Source organism: Lissotriton vulgaris, chromosome 2_1 (genome assembly GCF_964263255.1).
Source record: "Lissotriton vulgaris chromosome 2_1, aLisVul1.2, whole genome shotgun sequence".
Taxonomy (NCBI): domain Eukaryota; kingdom Metazoa; phylum Chordata; class Amphibia; order Caudata; family Salamandridae; genus Lissotriton; species Lissotriton vulgaris.
The window spans coordinates 1913963478-1913985430 of record NC_141687.1 but is presented as its reverse complement, the minus strand read 5'-3'; positions in this window follow the sequence as shown (position 1 = coordinate 1913985430).

Genomic DNA, 21953 nt, shown 5'->3' with positions numbered 1-21953 from the left:
TCCAAGGGAACGGTGTGCTCGCTCCACAATGAATTGCGCAGAGAACGCCTCCGCACCAATCGCACCAACTAGGAGTCTCTCCACATACATCTCCATCTTCCCCACATTCGTCGTCTCCGGTACACCCACCACGAGTATATTGTTACGCCGACTTCTGGCCTCCAACTCCTCATTCTTAGCAGCTATCACCCGTAAGATATTGTCCATTCTCGCCAGTTGTGTCATGTGTGTGGCTGCAGTATCATCATGGTCCGAGATGCGTTGCTCCGCCGTAGTGATGCGCTCCTCATGCACGTCCAGTTTTTGCACCACCGCGTCCATCCTCGAGGATAATTTATCCACTTTGTCCACTATGGTGGCAAACCCCTGCCTCATTTCTTGCATCATCTGTTGAAAGTCTGGGGCAATAGGTTGCGGAGCAGGGTCAGTGACAGGTGGGGGGGATCTAGAGCTTCTGGCCTCCTGTGCAAGACGTGCACCCCTCCTGGCTGCCATTGAATCAAAGGACAGTTTAGGCTGTTTATTGTCCGGCTTCCCCATGTTATCACGCCTGCAGTCCATAGCAGCACCCACTGGAGGCAACAAAGATGGTCAAAGAAGCTTCAGGAGTCACCGCAACGTGATCCAAGCGGAGAGTCTTCTGTCCCTCGGTCGGTATTCACAGCACACAGGTGTCCCAAATCAGGCTGCAGTACTCAGGCTCCAGCACCACTCAGACACGATCCATGGGTCGCAATGCACTCCAGCAGCACTAAGAGCGGTCATATCCCAGTCAGCAGTGGGGAACACTCATGGCAGCATGACAATTAGCCCCGTGCGATAGCGACAGCAACACAGCTCTGCAGACGAATAGGCAGCAAGGCAGTCCTCATCCCCAGTCAGCACCAAGTGCAATGTGCAGGCCACAGCAGTGCCAGTAGCGGTGTCGCCCAGCTGCTAGGATCACACACACCAGAACGAGCAGTATGTAAAAGGGGTCGATAGGGGAGGTTAGATGGACAGCCCACAGAACAGAATCCCAGCTCGTGGACAAATTCAGTATATCACCAGCGTTAGGGAAGACGGCGCAGTCAGCGTCCCGCCGATGGCCGTCCCCCCTAGCCCACGGCTCCGATGTCTCCAATGGCACCAATCAACACCTATGCCGTGCCTCAGCAATATGTCCAGCGAGCGCCCACAGTGCAGCACACCACTGCAGCACTGGCCGCCTTATTTCCTCAGCATACAGTCCAGGCGGGTAATAAGGTGAAACAGACGGAGGCACGAGCAGGTCCGAGAACCCCGCCACTCCCGTCAGTGTAATGGCCGCCACCTGCAACAGCCGCCGGCCCGGTGTACGCGATGTTCCGTCCTCAACCCCTGCGCATCGCACTGACCTTAGCAGAGTACCGCACATGCCTGGGCGGGATCAAAGCACCGGTTCCATTCTCCGGTAGCGTATTACGCAACTAAGCGCCACACCAGGGAGTCTCTTCGAGAGACGAGCGACAGGGCCCTCGCACCACGTGTGACGCCGCGGGCTTGAGCAGGACAGAGAGCCGACCAGCAGTGCGAGTCACCTCCAGGACGTCTTTCGAGGTATCTTCAACCGCTCGTAACTCTGGCCAGGGAGCTCCGAATCATTTGAGATTTGGACCGAGTGTGTAGCGTGACATCACCACCAAGGATCCGGCGTCAAAAAAGGAACAGGCGATGATCAAACAGGATAAATGGTCGGATCAACTCTCCAGGCTGCAGGAGCTTCACCGCAGTGCGCCATGCTGCAAGTGCGCCCTCTAGCGCCCCCCGCAATCCAAGGTTATTCCCAGCGATTTGGCTGCGTCCACGATGGTCGGTGGACAATTTAAGGCTGTGATGGCTTTAATCCATGTCTGGATCTCAGGGTCGGTATTAGGAGGGGAAATTAGAAGAAATTCTGTTTTCTTTGCGTTTAGTTTGAGTTAGTTGGAAGAGAGCAATTGGACGGTCAGCTTCAGTGCCTCACTCAGGGAGAGAATCTCCTCGAGAGATGAGATTTTGATGTAGATCTGAGTTTTGTCAGCGTACATATGATAGGAGATATTTGCGGTGCGAAGGACTTCGACAAGGGGTTCTAAATAAAGATTGAAGAGGGTGGGGGACAGCGTTGATCCTTGAGGAACTCCAACCGTGACCTAAGAGGGAGCAGACAGGTTACTGTTAATTAGGAATCTCTGAGATCGGTTTTGGAGGAAGGATTTAAACCATTTGAGGACAGGGCCGTCTAATCCCATCCTAAATTTGAGGGGTTCGAGTAGATTCCCATTGTTGACTGTGTCGAAGGCTGAGGATAGATCTAGGAGGATTAGGAGACAGGTTTTGCCTTGGTCAAGGGCTTGGAGGGCATCATCAACGATGTGGAGCATGGTGGTTTCAGTGTTGTGTCCAGGTCAGAATCCAGATTGGCAGTCATCGAGTAAGTGGAAGTTGTTGATGTGATGACTTAGCTGCAGTTGCACACATTTCTCCAGCACTTTGGCTAACAGAGGATTGTTGGAAATAGGTCTGAAATTGTCTGGAGAGGCTTTTTCAGAATGGGGAGGACTTGCCCGCTTCGAGGGAGTCCGGGATTGATCCCTGCCAAAGAGAGGTATTAATTATCTCAGTCCAGCTAGGAATAATGGATTGGGCGGCGGCAGCTAGACAGTTAGAGGGGAGCGGGTCGTTGAAGTGGTTGTTCGGGTTTAAGGTGGAAAGGATTTTGGCGACAGAGTCTTCATCGTAGACAGTGAAGTTGGTCCAGTGTGCTTGATTCTTAGGTGAGGTCTGCTGAGGCGGCGTGGGTGGAGGAGGCAGGTCAGGGGGCTGTAGAGAGTGTGAGGCGGAACTCAGTTTGTTGCCCAAGATTTTGATTTTGTTTGCAAAAAATGAGGAGAGGTCTTCAGATGAAATTAGAGGCTTTGGGTTTTCTTTCAAAGTTTTGGCCAGCTGTTGGACTAGTTTTTGATCAGTTCAAAGAGTTTGTGGGGTCTGTTCTGGACGTTCCCTAGTAGAATTATTTTTTTGAGTTGAGGACATTCCTATTGTAAGTATTTCTTGCTTGGCGGGGAAGTTTTAGATGAGCGGCAGAGGGGTGCTGTCCTCCAGATTCTTTCGGATTGTTGGTGGGATCGCCTCTCATTGTTGAGGGACCTGGTTAACCATGGGTTTCTATCTTTGACTTGAGTTCTTTTTAGTTTTAGAGGGGTTGGGTCATCCAGAATGGTCAACATAGTTGCAGAGTAGTGATCATTGAGGTCACTGACCGATGTGCTATGCGGGGAGAAGGGAGGTCAGATTTGCAATGAACCTCTAGTTCTGTGTGGTCCAGGCTCTTAGTGTCTCTGACCCAGCGTTTAGGAAGCATCGCTTGGTAATCGAGAAAACATTTTAGCTCTCTATCGGAACCTACAGGCTGAACTGACGTCTTATTTGCGCAATATGGTTTTGTATCTTTTGCAAAATATTTTTACCTCTGCTACCGTTGGTGTGAGCATCATCTGCAAGTGACAAAGTAGGCATCCTTTGAAGCTCAAGAATATTCTGGGCACAGTCCCCAGGCCATCCTTTCAAGGGAGGAGCACCACTTCCCACACACCCAGAGCCCTTTGTCCACTGTCTGGGACCAATACACATCTCACCACAGGGGAGCAATTAGAGATCAGGTGACAGCTGGGCACTGGTGGAAAGCCTTTTGGTTTTATGCAAGAAAATCACAACTTTCAAAATCGTTCTTATCCAAAATAGTACTATAGTAAATAGTTATATAAAATACGAGTTGACCATGAAGTTGAATTTTTAATTATTATTAAAATAACTCCTTGAACCAATTTCCTACCAAATCTCAAAATGAATGTATTACTTATTGAAGTTAATAGGGTAAGCTATGGTTAGCCTAAGGAAGAACCAGCCTTGCTGCAGTGAAAAATTAGGGTGCATATGTTCAAGGAAGAGGCGGAGAGAGACATTAGACGTCAAGGCTTAACGCCTCACTCCGCCACTTCTGAAAGTCAAGGCTGCACCATATTTGCAACGATAGGTGCAGCCTTGCGTTTTCCCCTGTGCTGGTGCTACACTTAGCAGTGTAGTGCCAACGCAGGCACCCTTGCACCATGATGCAAGGGTGCCTGCATGAAGGGGAAAGATTGTTTATGTACAGAAAGGTCCCTCTTCCTGTACATAAACAATCTTTAAATGCCGTTTTGTCACTTCCATGTGTGCTGCTTAAAGCAGCACACATGGAAGTCACAAAATCTCATATTTTTGTAAGATTGTTTATGTACAGGAAGGGGGCCTTCCTTAACGAACAATACAAGGTATTTTGCATTTTTCCATGTGTGTTGTACAAGGCAGCATACATGGAAAAAGCAAAAACGAGGAAAATTAATGCATTTCTTCTCATTTCGCCAACTTAAGACCAGGTTTTCACTGGTCTTTACTTTGGCGCTGCCTCCTATTTACGCTGCCCTTACGAATAGGGGGCAGCGTCAAATTCAATGGGTGTTGTGGAGGAATGTCCTCAGCAACACCCACTGCCCAATCCTTTCACACTAAGGATAGCTTAAAAGGGGGCTTTATTTACATGGCAATGTTAAGCCACATTAAGTGGCTTAACGCTGCCTTGTAAATCAGGCCATGCCCCTATCACCACCACAATGTCATAAAACGTGATGTTGCGGAGGCGATAGGGGCTTGTACATATGCCCCCAGGTTTTTCATCTCAAGATACATAAAATATTAAATACACATGGACTACTTTTTAAATTACATGCACACTGTTCTGTGGGTTATGAAGGGCTGCCTTAGTGGTGACTTATTCTGTAAGAAAAAAATGAAGGTTTCGGCCTTGAAAAGTCGAAATAGCAGTTTAAAACTACACATCAACGCTGCAGTGGCAGACCTAGAGACGTGTTTTACATTGCTAATGTAGGTGGTGGCACAGAGTGCTACATCCCACTTGTTAAACACACAAGATGATGGACGGAATGTTGCACAATGGCAAAACATTCACCCACAGCGTTTAATTTTCAGGCCCCGGGTACAGGTGGTGAACCTACTAGGGATGTATACTCATATTAAATGTGCCAATCAAGTGTGTGCGAAGTTCAATCTATCAATCAATCACAGACATTTATATAGCGCACTACTTACCCGGAGGGTCTAAAGGCGCTAGGTGGGGGGGGGGGGGAGTGCTGCTACTGCTCGAATAGCCAGGTCTTGAGCTTCTTCCTGAAGGAGAGGTGGTCTTGGGTCAGGCGCAGGTCGGTCGGGAGGGAGTTCCAGGTCTTGGCGGCCAAGTGGGAGAAGGATCTTCCTCCTGTTGTCGTTCTTCGGATGCGGGGGACGGCGGCGAGGGCGTGGCTGGCTGAACGGAGATGTCGTTTGGGAGCGTAGAAGTTGATGCGGTTGTTGAGGTAGCTCGGGCCTTGATCGTGTAGGGCGTTTACATTCTTTGAAAAGGAAAGCACCAGCATTTTACCCTGGTTGGCACAGGCAAAGGGCAGGTAATTATATGACCAAAAAACAGATTTGAGCAACATAACCAAACATCTGAGGGAATATCATGCAAAAAGATTATAATTTCCTAGAGGTACGTTAGCGGCCGTTGCTCCTGGTTCCTTTTTTAAACTTGATGCATTCTTTTGCCACTACTGGACTGAGAGGTCATGATATAGAAAGCATAGCTATAATGTCTGTGGCCTGATCAGTTCCACGGTGCACCAGCCCCCAGAGGCGCAAGGGGGGCACTTTATCTCATGGTTGTTTTTCACCACGCCAATGTTTTAGAGTCCTTTATATCTCTGTTTGGATTCCTTCCCCTGCTGCAAATCAGCAGCAAATAGAAAACTGTAAAGGTGTGAAGCATCGAACCGTTCCCCCGACCCCCACATAAGGATATTATTAGGGTTACAATGGGTGCGTAATGTCTCTTATGCTACCCTTAGAGTTTTCGTGGGTCGGGGTTCTTGTTGCCATAAAGTTTCTTCGTGTAGTGCAGATCCTAGAAATGTTTAGCTGAGTAGGCTGCCTGAAAAGAGTTTTCTTCAAACAGGGCTATATTTCCATTTCTGTGGTAACCGGACACCTTAGATCCCCAAATGTAAGCTCCAGAGACGCCGTGTGAATGGCTGAGAGAGAGACTGAACAGTGGAAATAATGAGACATTTAGTAGACATTGTAATGGTGCTTGTTACATACATAATTAAACTGTTCCTGCTAAAAAACCACAACAGGCACTTTGGGATCCCATGAAGCAAAACAACCCACTTAGCATCTGGATGTTTTCAGTTTATTTGTTGCTCCCAGTGCAAAGTGTTTGTTATCAAGCACAATAGGCTGAATTCAGCCTCTACAATGGAATGCGTCGCTTGCATCGGAACACGCTGTGCTGCATAATTTGAAAGATCGTTCCCCAGCACAAACAAAGCTTCCATCAGTACTCTTTCTAGTCCTTTTGGTACCGGACTTTTGCTGACTTCTTAGATAATGAATTAAAACGTTCATACATACAACGTTGAGTTCTCATGCAAGCATTTTCATGTTAAGAGACTAAAAGAAGCAGTATGACCGCAAATATTGAGAAACAGGGAATTGTTTACAAAGTAAGGCCCTCTCCTTTACCAGTGACAGCCTACACATCTGCTGCAGTGGGTTGCCTATTTAGATGCACTATACATTTGCTAGTTGTCATCTTGTCATAGCTTTGTAGCACTTTTGTACAGACATCAGAGTAGGAAAGTGGTGTACAGTGGACAATAGGTTGTTAGTATGCTAGATCATAAATTATATTTTCTTAAAATGAATGCGCTGAACAGAAGGTAGTTTCGATTTCAGTCACTAACAATGGTGATCCTTCAGTCTGAGATTGTAACTTAAAACTGGTTAATGTATTTAATGTGACATCAGGTAAAAGAGGTGCCCAGATCTCTATTCATTAGGAGTGCAAACTCCTTTCACTCACCTGAGTTGAGAGTCCTAAAAAATGACAGAGATGGAAAGTCCACAAACAGTGGTGGCGACAAGCATTCACCGCCAGTGTATGCCAATCCCTGCAGGTATGTATTGTGGCTTTTGTTCTATAAAAAAGAGGACGTGATGCTAATTCAGCAAGTCCTATACTCCAAAAAGAAATTTTCATATAAGTATTAGCCTTGTTGTACAAATATCCGGGGTGAGAAACCCTGATGAGACTATGTGACCTGTTCTACTTCCATATCCGAGCAACCCAGGAGACCTTACTGTGTGTTATAACATTGTTGTATCATTAAACCCATGACGATTCACCTTTAACCTCTCAGCATCCATACACATTAATAAAAAACGTGTAAGTAAAGGTACCTCACAAGTCTTAAAGTACTCCAGTACAAGATTTGCTACATTGTTGTCATTGGCACGATTTCCCCAGACCTAGACATCCAGACACCTAACGCCAATTGACGCATGGTCAGGATCGACCATGCTTACTTTTATTTATTTATTTATTTATTTTTGTGATTTATACAGCGCGAACAAATGCCCGTAGGCGTCTCGGCGCTAGAAGCTATGCATGGGTTCCCAAAGGCTGAGTCGGTAGCTATTCTTGATCAAACAACCAGGTCTTTATTTTTCTGCGGAATTGCATCAAGGACGGGCTTTCTTTGATAGATGCTGGTAGGGAGTTCCATAACCTGGGAGCTGCCACTAGGAAGCGTCTATCGCCCCAGGTGACTGTTTTAGTTTGTGGTATCAGCAAGAGTTTGAGGTTGTTGGATCGGAGCGATCTTGTGGATGAATGGAACCTGAGTTGGGATTTCAGGAAGTGCGGACCATAGTTGTGCAGTGCTTTATAGATTATGCATAGCGCTTTGAACTTGATCTTATTCCGAATCTTGAGCCAATGAAGGTCCCTTATTGTCTCGGAGATTGGTGAGAACTTCGGGGTTCCAGACAGGAGGCGGGCTGCAGCATTCTGGATTGTCTGCATTTTGTTGGTCACTCTGGCTTGGGCATTGATAAATAAGCCATTACAGTAGTCGAGGGAGGACAACACTAGGGAACTTACCAGTGTTTTACCTGCTGCTGTTGGTAGGAACGGAATAATTTTCTTGATCAGCCTAAGTTTGTGGTGGACAGTGGCTGCTATTTTGTTTGAGTGGGCCATAAAATTTAGTTTATTGTCGAAAGTCACACCAAGATTTCCGACATTGGGGACTGGTTTTGGGGGGGTTCCATGCGTAGGGGGCCACCAGGTAGTTGACCAACCGGGAGAGAGATGTCCAAAAATGACGACCTCTGTTTTTTCAGAGTTTAGTTTTAGGCAATTGGAGGCCATCCACTCTCCGATCGCCCGCATGCCCCCTTTGAAGTTTTCTGCTACCTGTTCTCCATTCCCATTAATGGCCAACACAAGCTGCGTATCATCTGCGTATGAGGTAAGGCTCATCCCATGGGCCTTGATGACAGAGGCCAGGTCCGACACATAGATATTAAATAGTGTCGGACTGAGGGGTGAGCCTTGGGGTACCCCACACGGTAGTGAGAGCTTGTCTGATTGACAGTGCCCCAAAGTGACCACTTGTGTTCTCCCAGCCAAGAAGGAGGAGCGCAAATTTTTTGCCGTATGGCGGATGCCCATGTTTTCGACACGGTCGACCAAGATCTTGTGGTCGACCGTGTCGAAAGCCGCGGACAGGTCAAGCAATACCAGTACTGCTGAACCTCCCTGGTCCCGGATCACTCTTATGTCCTCTGTTGCTTTAATTAGAGCAGTCTCCGTACCATGGTACTTGCGGAAGCCAAATTGGGTGTTGTCCAATAGTTGATGTTTCTCTATAAACTCTGAGAGTTGTGTGTTCATAGCCTTCTCCTCTACCTTAGCTAGAAAAGGTAGACTGGCTATTGGGATGTAGTTTTTTAGTTGGTCCTTGTTTAAAGTGGCTTTCTTCAGTAGGGGTTTGACCAGAGTGTTCTTCAGGGAGTTCTTCAGGGAGTCCGAGTATATCCCTGTTCTGAACATTGCATTACAGATTGAAGCAATGACAGGAGCTAGGTAGTCCATGATCGGACGAATGACCTTGAGAGGACAGGGGTCTAAAGCTGAGCCTGATTTAATGGTAGCAGTTATGTCCTTAATTTGTGTATCTCCAAGGTCTGTAAACTGGAACAGTTCGGTATTATGAGTCCCATTGTCAGGCATGGGTGAGTTGATTACTGTTTTAGTGGAAAACGCTTGGTATATATCATTCACCTTGGTGAAGAAGAAATTGGCTAATGAGTCACAGTAGAATTGGGATTGTGGCGGATTTAAGTCCGGCGTGATTCCCGCTAAGATCTTAGTTATCTCGTAGAGTTTTTTACTGGAGTTTTTAGCAGAGTTGATCTGTTCAGTAAAGTAATTTCTCTTAGTATCAACAATGAGGGCTTTGTACTGTCGAAGTACTTCCTTGTAGCTAGCCGTACTTTCAGCGCTATAGGATCTGCGCCAGTGTCCCTCCCTATTTCTGCAGAGTTGTTTCTTTTTACGTAGTTCGTCTGTGAACCACTGGGCCGATGGCGTTGTTCTGTTTCTAGAGGTTTTTTTTGTTGGGGCTAAGGAGTCAGTGGCAGTTCCTAGCCACTCCTGAAATTGTCGTGTGGCAAAGTTAGGATCAGTGGATAGATCAGGTCGGGTTCTTTCGAGTAGAGCGTTAGCTCCATCTGATCGATGTCATTCCACACCTTGAAAGCTTGTGGTTTCCATGCAGGGTCAGGTCTAGTTCTGTTAGTTTTGACTGATATTCTTATTAGAATGGCAAAATGATCAGTCCAAGGCATTGGTAGGGTTTCTGTTATTTTTATGCCTTGCAAGTTAGAAAAGATGCCATCTAAGGTATGGCCGGCTTTATGGGTGGGGGTAGTGACCAGTTGTCAAAGACTCAAGGTGTCCATATCTGATATCAAGGTGCGGGTATCCTTGTTGGAGGAGTTCTCAAGATGGAAGTTCATATCACCCATGACTGTGAATGAGTCCTCCAACGACGGAGCTTCTAGTATTGCGCCTAGATTAGCTAGAAAGCTGGTACGTGCGCCTGGGGGTCGGTATAGAAGGATTCCTTTGAAATGGAACGACGGAGTGAGTTTGAGATCAAATAAGAGGGCTTCACAGGAGGTGGATGGGATGTGTGATATTCTTACAGTTACGTGGTCACGGGCAATGATGGCTAGTCCTCCTCCACGCTGCCCTACTCTATCTAAGCGGTAGGCTTTATAGGCTGGGGGGGGCCGCGACTGCCATATCTGGATCAGATGCTTCATCCGTCCATGTCTCTGTTAAAAAGAGGCAGTCTAAGTTGTTATCCGTGATGAAGTCATGTACTTCCTGCCGGTGCTTGACAAGGGATCGTGCGTTAATGAGTGCTGCGGAAAATTTGGTGAGCTTAGCTACAGTGGCAATGTTTGTTTTGACCTTTTCATTGGCTATCTGTAGCTTAGTGTTACAATGAGGGCATATGAATTTTGTGGTATCCAGGAGTGTGTGCGGATTATATTGAGCACATTGAGTGTTTATCGTGCGCAATGCCATCATTGTAGATTTGGGATAGGTTGATGGAACTTGTCGAGGATAGTAGTCAGGGGTTCTGGCCAGAACCCCTGACTACTACTTTTGCAACCACTTTACCTAATCTTCCCAATCTGTGGTGGTGTTGCTACTTTTTATTCTACTCCTGACCATTTTCTCCCTCAAAGAAGAGGTAAGTGTTTTAAAGGAAAGGGCTCATGTTCAGTATCAACTCTCTCATAATCTAAAGTTGTGTGAGTAATGTTTCCAACAATCTATTTTATTATTTCTCAGTAACGCTCCACACATTAAAGTTCTGGTGGTGATGCACCAATCATTCAGGAAAGGCGGGACCTTTCCTGAATGTAAAACACGTAAAACACAAGTAAAACACTTGTCAGGGGTTGTTTTAATCATTTCAGTTTGGCGTGGATGGTATGTTACCCACCCAAAGGCAGTACTGTTGGGGATGAAGGGGTCAAAGGGTTTTGGGCCAATTTTACAGTGCGGCATGGATAACACGGTGCTAAGCCTATGCTTAAGATTGTCTGCTGAAATGCCAAAAGAAGGTAGCTCATTCTATCCTGGCATGGATGTGGTTGAGCTAATTCTATGCTTAAGGATGTTGACAGACAAACAAACATTTGAAGTGAGGTTATGGGCTTCCAACATCATGTCTTATTTTCAGCTATGGTGGATTTACACCGCACCAATTCACTTAGCTTCAGGTCAACCATCCACAAAAAGAGCCGACACTCTATTACACTATTGCGAGCACTCTCATTTTGCAAGTACGAAGTCAAGGTTACCCATGTAAGAAAAATGGTACTGGGCTTAGCGGGGGAAGGGGGGAAGGGGGGATCTTTAATAAGGGCACTGGAAGAGCTCCAAGGTATTCTCCGTACCTTCCTTAAGTAACCATGAGGGCGCTATTGGTTCGTTGTAGATACGGCATATGTCTTCAGTGGGAATGGTAATGTTTTTTTCTTTTTTTGGAAGCTATAAGAGGGGAAGCCATGGCCTTTAAGCCAAATGCCGGTAGTGGGCTTGCACCTGCGGGGGTGTCCCTGTGGAATGTGTTCTCAGACTTATCAATGTAGGGTCAGCTCACAAATTTAGTGAATTACCAAAAAATGGCCCGAATCTCCTTTTCTTTACATATAGGTTACCTCTGGGGCAGACTCCATGTTTCAACAAGGGGTCGTTACTCACAGAGGGAGGTATGCTTTGCATATGGCAGCGCTTTCCGTACATGGCGGGGAGGTCAGGCCTACTGGTGACGTCAAAGCAGTACACCCCTGGCCCTGTTGTCATATCTTCAAGGGTATCCCTGCGCGCAGTTGCGGCGGTACATAGGAAATTGGTGCCTGTGTCTAAAGCCCTAGGCTCCATCTGCTGCTACACGGAAGCTTTTAGGGGGGTGTCATGTCACACAGATATGCTCATACATATATGGGTTGACGGACTTCGGGAATACCAAGAGCATCGGTCTGGCAAGAAATGTGCTTGGCTGCAGCATACCTTTTTGTAACCATGAGGGCGCTGTTTCACAGCGCTTCACACTTTGTATTGTCCTAAGTAATCATGAAGGCACTATTGCATTCACTATAGACTCCAGGTCTATTCTTTAAGGAAGGTCATACTACCAGACACCCTCACTGTAACACTAATTCAAATGCTCCGCATGGGACACAGACTGGTGCTATGCTAAACACTTGCAGTTGCAAGTGTGAAGGGAATGCATCTGGTGCTAATCTTATCTAAGGCTTTTGTACTGCATTTCAGCATGAAGCTAGAAACACTAATCGTTTGTGTTTGTTTTTTTCATTTATGTATGACCGGATCCATGGTGGATACCTGGGAAGTGCTCCGCACCGCAACAACTGCAAGAAGTGGGCAGACAAGGGGACCCGTACATCAGGAACGGGAGTGGCAAGCAACGGCATCAAGTGTGATGGGCGATCGATCAAGGGTTCACCAGGTTGATGGTTGATTGTTGTGTTAACCATAGGTTGTGCTGGCCGCAGTAATGTGACAGGATGTTGCTTCACATAATATGGCAGTATGTTCCTTAGCGGGACACAGTATTTCTAACGTAACAGCGCCTGTGCTTGCAGGTGCCACCATGGTCTGGGTAGTATATATTCGTAGGTTACCTATTGGTGGTGCCAGCCGTAGTAATGTGGCAGTACACAGGGGTGTGCTTTGCCAGCAAGGCCAATCCCAGGAGTAATAGGAGTATGCAACACCTCAGCACCCCTTGTCGGGGAGCAGTACTCTGCCCTTACGGCGCCCGAGCTCCCACTTGCCATCGTAGCAGACACAGCGCGGTGGGGGATATTACATAGTAAGGAGGTAGGCATTACACTCAACATTTCTTGGAGCGTAGTGGTCCGGTGTGGGTGGTTCACAAACTTCACGATACGCCAGTGGGAGATTTTGGGGGTCCTGTGGTTCCACTGGTAGCCTTTTCAGTTGCACCAACAGTGAGTGTCAGCGTCAGGTGTGCCGTGTCTTATCGGGCGCAGCGTAATGCCATCAATTAGGGACATCTGGTGGCCCGTTGGCAGCAGGTCTAATTTCCTTGGATCAGACAGCCCTAGCATATTTATCACGCACTTGGGAGGGGGCATGAAAGGAACGGGTACATCGGGACACCTGGGTAGAGGTACCCGGGATACACCATGGCGCAGGCATTCCAGATCTCCCGATAGGGAAAAGCGAGTCTGTGAGGCCATTGTGCCACTGGAAGCAAGTACCTAGTAACAAAAATAGCGAGGCTTGCTAATTACAGACCATAGCCCAGGGGTGCGTCTTGGGGGAGTCGTTCTTATTAAAAGACGGCGTCCATTTGTCCACAGCTGGGGATGAAACCATTGCAGAGAGTCTTCTTGCCTAGTTAGGGGCGTAAAGGGACAAGTCATGACCTTGCAGTGACCTTGCAGTGAGTTGGTAGGGCCTGATAGTCGGACTACAAAATATTACGCTAGGTTGGTGAATTTGAGGTTAGGGCATGACCTTTCAGTGTAGGAGGGTGGGGGGGCCAGATAGTCGGTCAACTACGCTGGCCTGTGGTGGTAAGGTCATGATTGATGAGCAGTTAATTTAAGGTCCTTAGGGGGCGGCTACATTCTTGTATGGGGTCACCCAAATGGAGGGACAAGTGGTCTCTCCTAGAACTCCAGGGGAAGTTACAGGCTCCATGGCTACGGGGTATGGGAGAGTCACGCTCTCTCTAGGCTGGTTGGCCACCCCGCACATGCACAATGACGCCAGTAAACGGCGCAGAGATGCAAGGGCCCCCTTTAATGGAGTTAGTAGGGCGTACAGGGGTAACCGGGGATGGAAGTACCCTCAGAGTAAGCGGGCCCTCTGAGCATGCCCACTTTGACCATCAGGATTCAAGCAAGCCGGTCCCCGGTAGCTTGTTTCCTTCCCAGTATAAGAATTGGCTTGGTAGTTTTGTCTGCCCTGTTCCCATGATGCACTGGGCCAGGGACAGACTAATTTGCATATAGCCAGGTTCTGAGCTGGGATGGTGCAGTGAGCTAAAAAACGGTGATGGATCAAGCCCTGATCTTTGGACTGGGTAAGAGTGGTCTGTTTAATTCAGACACTCTGTTCATCACCACCCCCTTTTCTGAATCGTTTTTGTCCACCATAAGCGTGGAAGGGTATACTCAGATGTGAGTCCCTTGCTCATTGCACCATCAGGATTCAAGCAAGCCGGGCCGAAGACGGCTAAAATGCCAGAAACCGGTCCCCGGTAGCTTGTTTCCTTCCCAGTATAAGAATTGGCTTGGTAGTTTGGTCTGCCCTGTTCCCATGATGCACTGGGCCAGGGACAGACTAATTTGCATATAGCCAGGTTCTGAGCTGGGATGGTGCAGTGAGCTAAAAAACGGTGATGGATCAAGCCCTGATCTTTGGACTGGGTAAGAGTGGTCTGTTTAATTCAGACACTCTGTTCATCACCACCCCCTTTTCTGAATCGTTTTTGTCCACCATAAGCGTGGAAGGGTATACTCAGATGTGAGTCCCTTGCTCATTGCACCATCAGGATTCAAGCAAGCCGGGCCGAAGACGGCTGAAATGCCAGAAACCGGTCCCCGGTAGCTTGTTTCCTTCCCAGTATAAGAATTGGCTTGGTAGTTTGATCTGTCCTGTTCCCATGATGCACTGGGCCAGGGACAGACTAATTTGCATATAGCCAGGTTCTGAGCTGGGATGGTGCAGTGAGCTAAAAAACGGTGATGGATCAAGCCCTGATCTTTGGACTGGGTAAGAGTGGTCTGTTTAATTCAGACACTCTGTTCATCACCACCCCCTTTTCTGAATCGTTTTTGTCCACCATAAGCGTGGAAGGGTATACTCAGATGTGAGTCCCTTGCTCATTGCACCATCAGGATTCAAGCAAGCCGGGCCGAAGACGGCTGAAATGGCAGAAACCGTTCCCCGGTAGCTTGTTTCCTTCCCAGTATAAGAATTGGCTTGGTAGTTTGGTCTGCCCTGTTCCCATGATGCACTGGGCCAGGGACAGACTAATTTGCATATAGCCAGGTTCTGAGCTGGGATGGTGCAGTGAGCTAAAAAACGGTGATGGATCAAGCCCTGATCTTTGGACTGGGTAAGAGTGGTCTGTTTAATTCAGACACTCTGTTCATCACCACCCCCTTTTCTGAATTAATTTGACAGAAGGACATGGTTAATCGGGCGTACGGGGGTAACTGGGGGGAGAAGTACCCTCACGGTGGACGGGCCCTTTGCGCATGCGCCCTTCGGGCGTACGGGGGTAACTGGGGGGAGAAGTACCCTCACTGTAAAAGGGCCCTCTGCGCATGCGCACTCCTTCGGGAGGGCGTGGTTTAGTGATAAGTATCTGACACCAGTTATTGACCTTGCCGTAAGCCCAAATAGGTACGCAGAAAATAAATATGGTATAATATGATTGATATGCTAGTTTCAGATAGTAAATACCTTGTGCTAGAAATATGTTAAGGTTAGGCATCTGATATCTGTATATATCAGTTGTAACGTTTTCTGCGTAATTGTGTAAATATTGTTTATTTAAATTTTCGATTTATTTTGTAGGTTTTAATAAATATGGCCGGGGGGTCGAAGGACCCCCTGCCTTCCAAAGAAATCCCTCTCATGTCCCGGTTAATAATGTTTGTTAATGGAAGGGGGAGGGGGTCCTCCGGCAGTCCCTGACCATGAGGAAAGGCGGGGCCGACATCGGCCCCGCCACACGTCTGGCAGGGCGCACCGCCCCCACCCAGTACCCGTTGGCGATGTTGGGGCCCGTCCACCATCGCGTCACCATGACGCGGCGGGCGCGCCTCAGCGTAGATTGGGTCACGGAGTGACCCGGAAGTGATGTAATCACTTCCGGGTCACCATGGCACAAAGGCCAGGCCGGTTAGATCGGGCCTGGCCAAAGAGGGGTTAAAAGGCAGTGGCACGCCAGAGTCTGCCTCTTTGACTCCGCTCGCCGCGGCCTGCCCCTCCAGCCTCTAGGGTGCTGTAATGCTTTTTCCCCACCCACCATCCCCTGAAGCAGATTATTGGTATTGTGTGTTATGAAGGTTTTTGCAGTCTTTTGCTACTAATATTTATGATGAGAAGAGTGTCTGATTAACAAGTTTCTGTTTCTTAGAACTTTCTCCCGTTTACAGGTCAACAATCGTTGTATTTATTGCTATTCCTTGGTCAGGCGGTAAGGTCATGATTGGTGAGCAGTTAATTTAGGTTCCTTAGGGGACAGCGCCATTCCTGAATGGGGTCTCCCAAACGGAGGGACAAGTGGTCTCTCCTAGAACTCCAGGGGCAGTTACAGCCTGTTGGCTACATGAGTACAGGGGAGGGGAGAGTCACTCTTTCTCTAGGCTGGTTGGCCACCCCGCACATGCACAATGACACCAGTAAACGGCGCAGAGATGCAAGGGCCCCTTTTAATGGAGTTAGTAGGGCAAACGGGGTAACCGGGGGGCGGAAGTACCCTCACGGTAAGTGGGCCCTCTGCGCATGCCCACTTCGACAGAAGGGCGGGGTTAATTGTGCGTACGGGGGTAACCGGGGGAAAAGTACCCTCACAGATAACGGACCCTCTGCGCATGTGAACTCCTTCTGGACGGCGTGGTTTAGTGATAAGGATCTGACACCAGTTATTGACCTTGCCGTAGGCCCAAATAGGTACGCAGAAAATAAATATGGTATAATATGATTGATATGCTAGTTTCGGATAGGAAATACCTTGTACTAGAAATATGTTAAGGTTAGCCATCTGATATCTGTATATATCAATTGTAACATTTTCTGCGTAATTGTGTAAATATTGTTTATTTAAATTTTTGATTTATTTTGTATGTTTTAATAAATACGGCCGGGTGGTCGAAAGACCCCCTGCCTTCCAAAGAAATCCCTCTCATGGCCTGGTTAATAATGTTTGTTAGCGGAAGGGGGAGGGGGTCCCCCGGCAGTCCCTGACCCTACTCTGCCACGCAGGTCAACATGTCGCAGTTCCCCTGTATTTGTCAGGTGCATTCCTCATGGCCAAAAGAGGATATAAGTTAAATTCTAAATGACTCCGTTTTGGCCGCAATACCTCACATTAGCAGGCAAAGCGTTGTGTCACATGGTTCACATTGTCATATGCCAACTGAAAAATATGCCCACAATCACACATCATAGTCAATGGTGAAGGTATATATGTACTTCCCTCCACTAAAACAATTCCATCAGTGTTACAGCAACATCATCAAAACACATTTTTACCATAGGATTTTAGAACGCTATAATAAGTTGCAACCTTGACGTTATCATTTTGTATTAGTAACCCAAGATGGGGGAAGGATAAGAGACATTGAGATAAAGAGAAAAAAGAAAAAAGCAATAATAGGAGACAATACTATGTTTGCTTCCGAAAATGTTTCAGACACTGGAAGCTCTCAATAACACCTTCCACACATACATCACTGCCTGTCCTTACAGTATTCTCAAGGATAGTGTGCACTGGATGTCGAATTGAAAGTGGCTTCTTCTGGCACTTTAAAGTATGTGCCTGAGCAGGTCAGTCCTTCATTGTCACGAAGGCCACATTCCTTGAGACAAGTGCAATGTCCGCATGTTTGCTGAACCTCTCAGGCTGGTAGCTTTAGGCCTTCAGGGCTTTGCAACAGCTCAGATTCTTATTCCATAGGTAGTAAATTTCACACCTTTTGATTTTATGTTCCAACTTTCAATTGCAACCAATATATCCCACATAACTGTTTTCTTAATGTAATGCTCAAATTACCCACATGTAGTAAATCTACTGGTTTCACTCCAACTAATGCCGATGGAGCGAATTTGTCTCTCTTCTTGTATTTCATTCATTGTTTTTTTTTAAACACATTGAAAGCATGGTCAAGCATGTTTATCAGAAATGTATAAACATAAGGAAAGAGAGAATCAAATGCAAATGTTCACAAGAAACATATTTCACCCTCCTGCCCTTAGTAGTTAACGGTAGGTATCACCACATATAAGTTGATCATGCAAGAGTATTGTGGTACAGGCTACTTAATTGAGACATAAAGTTAGCAACCTTATCAGAAGTCCATAATATGTATCTAATGTGAATATTCTTTACCTCCTCAGGACCTGGACTAACCTCATCATTCAAAGTCTAAAGTTCTGGTTGTGACTGTCTACCAAGGTCTGTTCATATACCCAAAAGAATGGAAAATTAGATGAGCAATGATAGCCAGGCCAACCAGATTCAAAAATAGGCTTCTTGCCCTGCAGACGATAGATAATGCTCTCATAAGATGCAACTGAAAACAGATCTTGTATCCAATTTCCAGTAGTTAGAAGAAAAGATGAATCAAATTAAATTCTTTCTTTTCGAAAAGTACATTAGATTAGTTCTTTTTATTTTCTTTATCTTTTCTTTGTTCTTTATACATCAAATGTTCTTCATCATATTCTCAATCTTCATAATCTAACAAGATGTAGCCAACAGAACAGAAACCAATGCCAACACGTGTTTCGTCACGGGCCACAGTCACCCAATGACTTCTTAAGGGCTACAATAAAACGAAGAGGAATATATGATGTAAACATTTCACTAAAACTATATAAAACTACACCAGTAGAAACAGAAAAACACCTCACACCACCATAGTTTAGTCAATTTTGCGATCACTCTTAACCTCTTGTTTTACACTCTGTCAATTACTTGGGTATATGGTCTCCGTTTACAACTTGGGTGAATATCTCTCTAATACCTATTCAACTTCGTGTTATTATTTTTTGCCCATCATTATGCCTTCACATGGTAATTAATTCAATGATGAATATTATCGTCTGACTTTACCTTTGGGTTGGGTCATGCTAAACTATTGATTGGCACTCATGTGACTTTCTGTCCTCCTTGCACTTTTCTTTCTGTCGTCTGTTGACTAAACTATGGTGGTGTGAGGTGTTTTTCTGTTTCTACTGGTGACGGTGTGGTTTTATGTAGTTTTAGTGAAATGTTTACATTATATATTCCTCTTCGTTTTATTGTAGCCCTGAAGAAGACCTTGGGTGACTGTGGCCCGTGACGACACACCTGTTGGCATTGGTTTCTGTTCTGTTGGCTACATCTTGTTGGATTATGAAGATTGAGAATATGATGAAGAACATTTGATGTATAAAGAACAAAGAAAAGATAAAGAAAATAAAAAGAACTAATCTAACGAACTGTACAAAAGAAAGAATTCGATTTGATTCATCTTTTCTTCTAACTACTGGAAAGTGTTTGCTTCTGCTCGGGGACAATTTACCTTTTCATTACATTCTCTGATTGCAGAGAATCTTTGGGGACGTGAGTAGCCATTTTCCCTTGTTCCCTTGAGCCACTTACTTGGAGAATACTGAATTGATTGGTGCTGTGCAAGAGTAACCCAGTCACTACTGTGTAAATTCTTAGATCTTGTATCCAGTCATCATGTACAGGTGGGGCTGAATGTTTAGACCTTTTGATAATTCACATTTCGACTCCTGCCAAAGAAATATTGATTTATCGCTTTATATAAGGTGTCAGGTCTAGGAAATCGTCTGTATCATGTAACAGGATAAGCTTCATAGAGAAGTCTAATTGGATTGAGCCAGTCACATTTATGGATAGCAGCGGGTATCTTGTGCAAAATGTTTTGCAGAGGAGGGCAAGACCATAGTGAATTCAATACCTACTCCTGCTCTTCTTCTCCTCCAGCAAATAGAGCGGATGGAAAGCTTTGCATAGTAAAGCCTGTGTGGAGGCCAGTGACAGTAATGTAGGCTCTTGTTATAGCACATTTTTAATTTTGCTTTTTTTATCCCTCGATCATGGTAGTCCAAGAGCAAAGGCTATGCTTAATCGGAACACTCTGAACCCAAAATAGTTTGATGTGTTGTCTTAAGAGTATTCCATGCTGGTTTAGAGTGAATATCTTCCCAAAGTGTGTTGTAAAATAATGAGAGGACTTCCCTTATATTCACTCCATGTGTGCAAGATAGCAGTGAATAGGGGAGTCTGATAGTGGCAGTGGCAGAGAACAGAGTTTTGAACTCTAGTAGAGCTTCAATTGGAGGAACCTTTAAAAAATAATACTTCTCAAGGTGCAATTCTGCCCCTCTCGCGAGCTCTTCTTGCCAAGTGGCACACCCAATGACAGGCCACCTATGAAGATGATGAATGGGCAGACATTCTAGAAACTCTGGACAAGGGCACGTGGGAGAACCTTTGAAGTTTTGCCTTTTTAAAACAGTACACAACTAGCACTGGACACCATCCAAATTGAACAGAGCAGGACTTCGCTCCCATCCGAACTGCTAGCGATGCGCAAACACCCACTGTGATATAACACATATCATCTGCAAATGTCCTTAGATCCACCCCTTCTGTTCACAGATCAGATTGGTCTTGAGTGACTCGATGCCAATACAACTACCACTTACCTCCTCAGTTATTCTCCTCCATGATGTAAGAAACTCACCAGAGCGCTCTCACCCACAGAGTCGCCTCCTCCATACAGCCTTGGCCACAGCCAAAATTTGTATTCTCCACCATTGGAGGTCGCCCATACCCCCATCACAGGAAGCCTGGCTGGTGGCAATGATTCATACAGCCTCACACAATTGCGTCATTTACAACCTGCAGGACAAGACTGAGTTATTTCTACAGACATGGGCACCCTTCCTACACGACAAGACCATTGACAGACACCCTGCCCCAGGTTCTCCGCCCCCTTGAATCACACTGAACTACACTGTACCACATAACTGACAATTGTTGTAACATGAAATGCTTACTTCCCTCCCTCCTAATTCCTCTCCCTGCCACCCTCGATACCTGCGTAATCTTGATGCCTGCCTCCCCTCCTCACCCTCCCCACTCCTATCACACCTTACTTTTCCCCCAAATTTCCCACCTTCTTTCCCTCCTCCCTCCCCCTATTTCCATGCCCCCTATGCCCTTATGAACCACACGCCTCACCCCTCCTAATCCCTCCCATGCCCTTTCCCCCTTCTACCCCACCCCCTTCTCTTTATCTTTTTGTCTCTCTCTGCTCCCACCAGCCCCTTCTCATATAATCCCCTCTCCCCATCGCAACCAGAAACACAGACACACTAAACAATAAGATCCCTTGCCCCCACACCAAGGGCAACAGAAGCTGCCCCAGCCCCATCAGCCATATCCATAGCCATAAGCATCCTGCAACAAAACAAAAGTGAATCACTGGCAGTTAGGACTCAGGTACTCCCTCCTTTTTATTTTGCTCTCTGCCACAACCCTGACCCTTGGCCCCTGCCCTACCCACCATCATCTGATCCCAAGAGTCCTATTTACTTGCCTCACTCCCCCTCAATACAGATGATGCCTCCTACCCAGGGCGCTCACCTCAACACCCCCAACCCGAAAGCCCTAGACCCAACATACCTTGTCACACGTGACATATAGGGGCAAGACCTATGCCAGGGAAACTGTCCTCTCCCACCCTTCCTCCCCGAGGTACCACTATTGGACTTTACTATTCCTTTGAGCATTTCTCAATATCATCCAGAAGCTCTCCGATACTATCTCATACCATATCTCCTGTTCTCCTAACCCCCTCCCTTCTTAGTACAATGTATTGTATCATCCTGTTTAATACTGTACAGAGGTATCACATCTAGCTGTTAGATGATGCTCACCCATACTGTAAGTTTCTTCTTTATTCAATAAAAAATTGCAACACAAAACAGGTGCAATTCTGCATGTAGAGCTTTACAGATCTTGACTTTGTCACCATCAATTCATTTCCCCACACTAATAATCCCTTATTAGATCAGGAATCCCACTGAAATGCATTCATCAGAAATTCGTAGAGCAGCATTATTCCAGATTGTTGTGAGATTGTGCAGGAAGGCGTATTTATGGGTAAGCCTTTGATTA